This window comes from Pseudophryne corroboree, chromosome 5, assembly GCF_028390025.1.
Source record: "Pseudophryne corroboree isolate aPseCor3 chromosome 5, aPseCor3.hap2, whole genome shotgun sequence".
NCBI lineage: Eukaryota > Metazoa > Chordata > Amphibia > Anura > Myobatrachidae > Pseudophryne > Pseudophryne corroboree.
The window spans coordinates 200,998,838-201,008,733 of record NC_086448.1 but is presented as its reverse complement, the minus strand read 5'-3'; the positions used below and the strand labels follow the sequence as shown (position 1 = coordinate 201,008,733).

Sequence of the window (9,896 nt, the reverse complement as noted above, 5' to 3'; positions counted from 1 at the left end):
TGTGCTCAGTGTGCTGCAAATATCTACGTTCTCTGCCTGAAAAGCTCCATATCTGTGCTCAGTGTGCTGCAAATATCTGTGCTCAGTGTGCTGCATTTTGGTGACCAACAGTATATAGTTGTACAGTACAGTAGGCCATTGCTGTATCTTGCAGCTCCGTGTCACTGCAAGTATCCATTCCATATCTGTGCTGCATTTTTGTGAGCAGTATATATAGTAGTACAGTGCAGCATTTTGGTGACCAACAGTATATAGTTGTACAGTACAGTAGGCCATTGCTGTATCTTGAAGCTCCGTGTCACTGCAAGTATCCATTCCATATCTGTGCTGCATTTTTGTGAGCAGTATATATAGTAGTACAGTGCAGCATTTTGGTGACCAACAGTATATAGTTGTACAGTACAGTAGGCCATTGCTGTATCTTGCAGCTCTGTGTCACTGCAAGTATCCATTCCATATCTGTGCTGCATTTTTGTGAGCAGTATATATAGTAGAACAGTGCAGCATTTTGGTGACCAACAGTATATAGTTGTACAGTACAGTAGGCCATTGCTGTATCTTGCAGCTCTGTGTCACTGCAAGTATCCATTCCATATCTGTGCTGCATTTTTGTGAGCAGTATATATAGTAGAACAGTGCAGCATTTTGGTGACCAACAGTATATAGTTGTACAGTACAGTAAGCCATTGCTGTATCTTGCAGCTCTGTGTCACTGCAAGTATCCATTCCATATCTGTGCTGCATTTTTGTGTGATAGTATATATAGTAGTACAGTGCAACATTTTGGTGACCAACAGTATATAGTTGTACAGTACAGTAGGCCATTGCTATTGATATAATAATATTACTGGCATATAATTACACACATTAAAAAATGGAGAACAAAAATGTGGAGGGTGAAATAGGGAAAGATCAAGATCCACTTCCACCTAGTGCTGAAGCTGCTGCCACTAGTCATGGCAGAGACGATTCAATGCCTTCAATGTCGTCTGCCAAGGCCGATGCCCAATGTCATAGTAGAGAGCATGTAAAATCCAAAAAACTAAAGTTCAGTAAAATGACCCAAAAATCTAAATTAAAAGCATCTGAGGAGAAGCGTAAACTTGCCAATATGCCATTTACGACACGGAGTGGCAAGGAACGGCTGAGGCCCTGGCCTATGTTCATGGCTAGTGGTTCAGCTACACATAAGGATGGAAACACTTATCCTCCCGCTAGAAAAATTAAAATAGTTAAGATGGCAAAAGCACAGCAAAGAACTGTGCGTTCTTCTAAATCACAAATCCCCAAGGAGAGTCTAATTGTGTCGGTTGCGATGCCTGACCTTCCCAACACTGGACGGGAAGAGGTGGCTCCTTCCACCATTTGCACGCCCCCTGGAAGTGCTGGAAGGAGCACCCACAGTCCAGTTCCTGATAGTGAAATTGAAGATGTCACTGTTGAAGTACACCAGGATGAGGATATGGGTGTTGCTGGCGCTGAGGAGGAAATTGACAAGGAGGATTCTGATGGTGAGGTGGTTTGTTTAAGTCAGGCACCGGGGAGACACCTGTTGTCTGTGGGATGAATATGGCCATTGACATGCCTGGTCAAATTAAAAAAAAAATTACCTGTTCGGTGTGGAATTATTTTAACAGAAATGCGGACAACAGGTGTCAAGCCGTGTGTTGCCTTTGTCAAGCTGTAATAAGTAGGGGTAAGGCCGTTAACCACCTAGGAACATCCTCCCTTATACGTCACCTGGAGCACATTCATTAGAAGTCATTGACAAGTTCAAAAACTTTGGGTGACAGCGGAAGCAGCCCACTGACAACTAAATCCCTTCTTCCTCTTGTACCCAAGCTCCTGCAAACCACACCACCAACTCCCTCAGTATCAATTTCCTCCTTAGACAGGAACGCTAATAGTCCTGCAGGCCATGTCACTGGCAAGTCTGACGAGTTCTCTCCTGACTGGGATTCCTCTGATGGATCCTTGAGTGTAACGCCTACTGCTGCTGGCGCAGCTGTTGTTGCTGCTGGGAGTCAATCATCATCCCAGAGGGGAAGTCGGAAGACCACTTGTACTACTTCCAGTAAGCAATTGACTGTCCAACAGTCCTTTGCGAGGAAGATGAAATATCACAGCAGTCATCCTGTTGCAAAGCGGATAACTCAGGCCTTGGCAGCTGTGTTGGTGTTAGACGTGCGTCCGGTATCCGGCGTTAGTTCACAGGGACTTAGAGAATTTCTTGAGGTAGTGTGTCCCCGGTACCAAATACCATCTAGGTTCCACTTCTCTAGGCAGGCGATACCGAGAATGTACACAGACGTCAGAAAAAGACTCACCAGTGTCTTAAAAAATGCAGTTGTACCCAATGTCCACTTAACCACGGGCATGTGGACAAGTGGAGCAGGGCAGACTCAGGACTATTTGACTGTGACAGCCCACTGGGTAGATGTGTTGCCTCCCGCAGAAAGAACAGCAGCGGCAGCACCAGGAGCAGCATCTCGCAAACGCCAACTCGTTCTTAGGCAGGCTACGCTTTGTATCACTGCTTTCCATAAGAGGCATACAGCTGACAACCTCTTACGGAAACTGAGGAACATCATTGCGGAATGGCTTACCCCAATTGGACTCTCCTGTGGATTTGTGACATCGGACAACGCCACCAATATTGTGCGTGCATTACTTCTGGGCAAATTCCAGCACGTCCCATGTTTTGCACATACATTGAATTTGGTGGTGCAGAATTTTTTAAAAAACGACAGGGGCGTGCAAGAGATGCTTTCGGTGGCCCGAAGAATTGCGGGCCACTTTCGGCATTCAGCCACCACGTGCCGAAGACTGGCGCATTAGCAAACACTCCTGAACCTGCCCCGCCATCATCTGAAGCAAGAGGTGGTAACGAGGTGGAATTCAACCCTCTATATGTTTCAGAGGATGGAGGAGCAGCAAAAGGCCATTCAAGCCTATACATCTGCCTACGATATAGGCAAAGGAGGGGGAATGAACCTGACTCAAGCGCAGTGGAGAATGATTTCAACATTGTGCAAGGTTCTTCAACCCTTTGAACTTGCCACACGTAAAGTCAGTTCAGACACTGCCAGCCTGAGTCAGGTCATTCCCCTCATCGGGCTTTTGCAGAAGCAGCTGGAGAGATTGAAGGAGGAGCTAAAACGGAGCAATTCCGCTAGGCATGTGGGACTTGTGGATGGAGCCCTTAATTCGCTTAACCAGGATTCACGGGTGGTCAATCTGTTGAAATCAGAGCACTACATTTTGGCCACCGTGCTCGATCCTAGGTTTAAAGCCTACGTTGTATCTATCTTTCCAGCAGACACAAGTCTGCAGAGGTTCAAAGACCTGCTGGTGAGACACTTGTCAACTCAAGCAGAACGTGACCCATCAACAGCTCCTCCTTCACATTCTCCCGCAACTGGGGCTGCGAGGAAAAGGCTAAGAATTCTGAGCCCACCCGCTGGCGGTGATGCAGGGCAGTCTGGAGTGAGTGCTGACATCTGGTCCAGACTGAAGGACCTACCAACGATTACTGACATGTCGTCTACTGTCACTGCATATGATTCTGTCACCATTGAAAGAATGGTGGAGGATTATATGAGTGACAGCATCCAAGTAGGCACGTCAGACAGTCCGTACGTATACTGGCAAGAAAAAGAGACAATTTGGAGGCCCTTGCACAAACTGGCTTTATTTTACCTAAGATGCCCCCCTCCAGTGTGTACTCCGATAGAGTGTTTAGTGCAGCTGGTCACCTTGTCTGCGATCGGCGTACGAGGTTACTTCCACAAAATGTGGAGAAGATGATGTTCACCAAAATGAATTATAATCAATTCCTCCGTGTAGACATTCACCAGCAATTGCCTCCAGAAAGTACACAGGGACCTGAGATGGTGGATTCCAGTGGGGACGAATTATTACTCTGTGAGGAGGGGGATGTACACAGTGAAAGGGGTGAGGAATCGGAGGATGATGATGAGGTGGACATCTTGCCTCTGTAGAGTCAGCTTGAGCAAGGAGAGATCGATTGCTTCTTTTTTTGGTGGGGGCCCAAACCAACCAGTCATTTCAGCCACAGTCGTGTGGCAGACCCTGTGGCTGAAAGGATGGGTTTGTTAAAGTGTGCATGTCCTGTTTATACAACATAAGGGTGGGTGGGAGGGCCCAAGGACAATTCCATCTTGCACCTCTTTTTTTTTAAATTTATCTTTGCATCATGTGATGTTTGGGGCCAATTTTTTTAAGTGCCGTCCTGTCTGACACTGCAGTGCCACTCCTAGATGAGCCAGGTGTATAGGCCACTTGGGTCGCTTAGCTTAGTCATCCAGCGACCTTGGTGCAAATTTTAGGACTAAAAATAATATTGTGAGGTGTGAAGTGTTCAGAATAGACTGGAAATGAGTGGAAACTATGGTTATTGAGGTTAATAATATAATTATTATAATAATAATGTTTTTGAGGGGTTTTTGAAAAAAAACACCCGAATCCAAAACACACCCGAATCCGACAAAAAATTTTCAGGGAGGTTTTGCCAAAACGCGTCCAAATCCAAAACACGGCCGCGGAACCGAATCCAAAACCAAAACACATCTCTAATCAAAAGTAACAGCAGAGTCAGGAACTAAATCATTTAGCCAAGTCTCAGTAAAGATGTACATAGAACAGGACCTTAAGTACTTCTTATTTTCAAAATCCACATGTAAATTGTCCAGTTTGCTGGTCATAGACTGGACGTTCACTAAAATAAACTGGGTAAAGGGGGACTAACAGAGCAAGAACTGAGCCTGGATTTGATACCAGATCGTTTACCCCTTTTTTGCTTCCTTTCTCTTCTCCTATGTCTCTTTTAGCCGATGGACCTCCAAAAATGTCCATAACCCCAATTATGCCCTTTACTGGGACGCTGGTGACCCCCATCCTTACAATTCCTATTCCTCTGTCCATCCCGTGTAGTTGGTAAGCTAGGTGTAGTCTCATCAAATACAGCAGTAACAGTTTCACTTTCTGGGGGTACCCCCGACCAAGCATATCTGTCTTCTCTCCTATGCTACTTGAGAAAATTGTCTATCTCTGCCTCACTTCATTCCTAACCACAAACTCACTAATCCACCCACTTCAATCTGACTTCCATCCCCTTCATTCCACTGAAACTGCACTCACCAAGATCACCAATGACCTTCTTTTGGCTAAATTTGAAGGCTCACTTGTCTCTGCTTAACCTCCTTGATTTGTCTGCATCCTTCGATGCGGTTACCCACCCTCTCCTCTTCCTCACTCTCCACTCCATTGGCTTCTACCACTTTGTCCTATCATGGTTCAATTCCTACCTCTCCAGCTGCTCCATTTCTGTCTCTACCTATCTTCACCTCAATTCTTCCTGCAAGCGTCCCCCAAGGTTCCTATTTTGGACCTCTTCTCTTCTTGCTCCTCTTATCTTCCCCCTTCAGAAATCTCATAATTTCCTTTGGCCTTCAATACCTTGCATATCTAGAGTGACATTCAAATCGATCGCTCTTCTCCTGATCTCTCTACTTCTAGGCTCTCTCTTGTATCTAACTGCCTGACTGCTATGTCCTAATGCAGTAGCAAGTTTAAATGATCATTTTTGATTATTAGTTAAAATTACAACTATTATTCTACCTTAATTTAATGGTGGACGTTGATAATATAAAAAAGACAAGCCAAAATGTGTTCATATATCTCTCCTATAAATAGGACTATCCAATGTGAGTTTTTGAAGTGGGTAACAATCAAAGTGGGCGAGTCTCTGGATATTACCCTCAATATTGATGCAGGAACCTTGGGATTGTGTCAAGATTGGTGCTGCTCAGTGAGAACCATGTGAACACCCTGGGTGTAGATAAACTCAAAACATGTCTTATGGATAACAGTAAAGAACATGGGGGGCTGTTGAGTTTCAGATGCAAATTACCGAAAATGCAGATTGTCTGTCTGCGCATGCGCTGCATCCGCCTTGCTGGATTTCATAATGTGATCTCATCCCGGCACAGTGGTGTTTGGGGCGGCCGGGTGACGACACCTGCACAGGAACTATGGTGATAGTGCACCTGCATATGCAGCCTGGCTGTGTATACAGGGGGCAACCAGTATTCCCCAATGTTTCTCAATTTCTGCTAGGATATCATATTTCAAATACAATCTCATCGCAGGGTGGTTCTTCACATGCTGGGCGGCCTTGCTCTATGCTGGGAAGCCCCCAGCATGAGATTTTTAACTGCTACTGATGCTGAATAACCCCATTGTTTCTTGATGAATACCGGCACTAGCGTCACAAGGGGGGTGCGGGGGGTGCGGCTCGCACCTGGGTGTCACCCGCCGAGGGGTGACACCAAAGTGACAGCTCCTGATCAGTGACAGGAGCCAGGTGCAGCACTGTAACATTACAGTGCAGCAACCCGGCACCTGTCACTGAACAGGAGCCAGCACTGCAGCAAGAGCACTCCCAGGGGCAGCCCGCTCCTCCCGGACACCTGGCGTGATGACAACGGGGGTCGGGATGGCTAGCCATGCCCCCGTCCCGCAAAGAACGCCCCATCCTGTGAAGCCACGCCCCATCCCGCAAGGCCACGCCCATTTTTTTAAACCCGCCTCATTGGGTGTAAAGGGGTAGAGCGACGCCTCTGAATACCAGTATGGGTTACCCCTATATATAACCTTCAAAGACTGGTGGGGCAAGCCCCAAAACAAGTTTACTGTAAATAGAAACTGATCAGAGGTGCAATGCTGGTATTGTACATATAATTACTAAATACTTAGTTAAGTGGTTCAAAAAATGTAAGTAATATAATAGTAAAACAGCTGATAAGCTGATATTATTACTTCAATATTATTCACAATCACACAAGTCTGGGGTTCAATTGATATAAATGGAACATATACTATATAACATAACCTTCATACAATTATGCAGCAGGACATTTTTTGTTGATAGCTCACTAAGAGTGATAAAATGATTGGAAGTGGACCATACTCGGCAGTGGTGCAGCAAGGGGGAGTGGGTTTCCGAGTACATATCAGGGGTGAGGTCCTCACCAGGGATTTTATATGTGATCTTATGCATTTTATCCTCAGTCATAACTACTTTAAATTTTTAAACCAGTTTTACTTACAATGTTTCGGTACAGCAATGGAAACAACGTTTGCCCCGAGTTTTGCCAACTTGTTTATGGTAAGTTGGGAAAGAGTACATGTTTACAACTCAAGAGCTTTCAAGGAGAATGTGGTATTGTACAAAAGATACATTGATGACATTTTAATCATCTGGGACAGCTCAACAGAAACTTTTAATAATTTCCCCAGGACAGTGGGAACCAACGACTTGAACCTTGCTTTTACTTCAACTGTTGATAGTAGATCTGTGGAGTACCTAGATCTGATTTTATCTGGAGAGAATGGGAGGGTCACGTTGAGAAATTTTATCAAGGAAGTGGACATGAACAGTTACTTGCACTATCATAGTAACCACCTAGAAAGGTGGAAGAACAATATCCCGGCATCCCAATTCTCAAGAATAAAAAGGAATTGCACAAGCTCCAAAGACTGTGATGACCAACTTGAAGTCTACAGAAAAAGGTTTGAGGATAAAAGTTACCCTGAGCCCATTCTAGATGCAGCTCTGGAAAAGACAAGAAGCCTCAACAGAGAGGAATTATTAACGTATAAAACCAGAGAGGAGAAAAAAGACTTGGTCGCCTTCATTACCACCTTGAGTCAGCATGAAAAAGTAATACGTAAATCACTCAGAACTCATTGGAACATTCTTTTAATGGACCCGGTGCTTAACGAGATTCTACCGTCACAACCTGAACTTGTATTCAAAAATTCAAGAAATTTGAAGGACATTGTTGCACCAAGTATGCTAAGAGAGGAAGCAATGTACAAGACCCCGAGCCTGAAATGTACAGGATCATATAAATGTGGAAAGTGCAACATCTGCATATACTTACATCGAAACAGGAAAACATTTAGTGACACGGATGACAAGAAGGAATATACCATAAAGGACTTTATGAACTGCAATACATCATCTGTGATTTACCTCTTGGAATGTACCTGTAAAATGAAATATGTGGGAAAGACAAAAAGACCCCTGAAAATACGGATCCAGGAGCACATAAGAAACATCAAAAACAAAGTAGAGAGCCATGCAGTTTCCAGACATTTTGCGGTACAACATGATTCCAATCCAGAGGAAATTACATTCAAGGCTATTGAACACGTGGTCCTGGGTGAGAGAGGAGGGGACCTCGCTAATAAACTTTCCAGACGGGAAATGTACTGGATCTTCCAGTTGCAGACTCTACATCCAGCTGGCCTGAACGAGGGATATGAAATTGCACCTTTTCTATAAGGTGCAGTATCCGCTACCCCTCTTTTTATTCTCTATATACCGTGTTTATTCTCTTCCTTGTTCTGTATTCCACGTCATCCAATAAGACACGTTTTGCACTTCAAAAGATATTAAACAAGTGTTTCAAATTAACCAGGTCTTTGTTGTCATGGTGTCTGTTTGAATCCGCGTACAGTCAAACCACACTGGTACGCCCAATCTCGCCTGATCTTGGAAGCTAAGCAGTGTCTGGGCCTGACCAGTACCAGGGAGGGAGACTACCTGGGAAGATCAGGTACTGTAAGGATAACAGTTGTTGTACAATACACATTGACCTATTGATAAGCACTTTTATGGAATCATAATTTTTTTTTAACCTGGTCTCGGGTACTTTGATGTCTGTTAAAATTCACATACAGTCAAACCACGCTGGTACGCCCAATGTCGTCTGATCTTGGAAGCTAAGCAGTGTTCGGGCCTGACCATTACCAGGGAGGGAGACTACCTGGGAAGATCAGGTACTGTAATGATGACAGACGAGCACCAATAAATAATGACCAAGCACTGCGGTATTTTATTGTCACCTATTTGATATTAATTAATTCCAACACATTGGATTACCATTTACACACTCCCGTTCCCCTGCACCTGTCTTTTATATATATATATATATATATATATATATATATATATATAGCAGCTGATGTCGGATCGGCACTCTCCTAAAAGCGGAATGTATTGCTCCGGTGCCCTCTGGAGAAATTCATACAAGTGACAGGCTGTGTAGCAGACAGCGGCACTCAGAGACTGACGAAGCCAAGATAAGGTGCTAGTGCTTTTATTCCATGGCTGGTGATTCCAACGTTTCGGGGCGCGCAAGCCCCTTTTTCAAGGTGAGCCAAATACAGAGTGAAAAGAACAATACAAAAACTTTTACCTTTATGGTGAGAAGGACCCACGTGTGGGAAGGGCAGCAGCGTCCGGGGGAGCGTAGAGCTTCCGTCCCGGATCTGATGACGTGAAAGTGCCGCGGTCACGTGACATCCAACGCGTCTCCGGCCGTCGCGTTACCATGGCATCATGACGCTCAGTGATTGTCATGGATGTCTGGAACGGACGCGGGTGTCGGGGTCGCGGAGGAGGCATGACTTGGGCTGGGGGTGTGCATTAGGTCTGAACAACCTGTCGCTAGGCACTATGTGGATAAACAACACACACCGAAGGACCTGCAATTCCAAATCATCGACCACATTCCTACCAACCTAAGAGGTGGAGATAGAGCAGCCACCTTACTCAGACGGGAGGCAACCTGGATGTACAAATTGGACACCGTGAAACCGAAAGGTCTTAACGACAGAATACAATGGAGTGTCTTTTAAGCAATACTCTCCCCATCGGTTCTTACCATGACTAAAATGGACATTTACAACCTTCATACTTCTGGCCCTGGACCACCATGCTATTTCTAAAACTCTTACCCCAGTGACCCACGTCTGTCCTATAGCATTTACCCTTAATTTGTGTATCTGACCGATTGTGTTTTTAC

General features: G+C 44.9%; 1 pseudogene; it reads left to right on the top strand.

Annotated features, from left to right (window-relative positions):
- The first annotated feature begins 8,538 nt into the window (after nucleotides 1–8,538).
- On the top strand, nucleotides 8,539–8,657 carry LOC134930511 (5S ribosomal RNA; annotated as a pseudogene).
- Nucleotides 8,658–9,896: the final 1,239 nt, after the last annotated feature.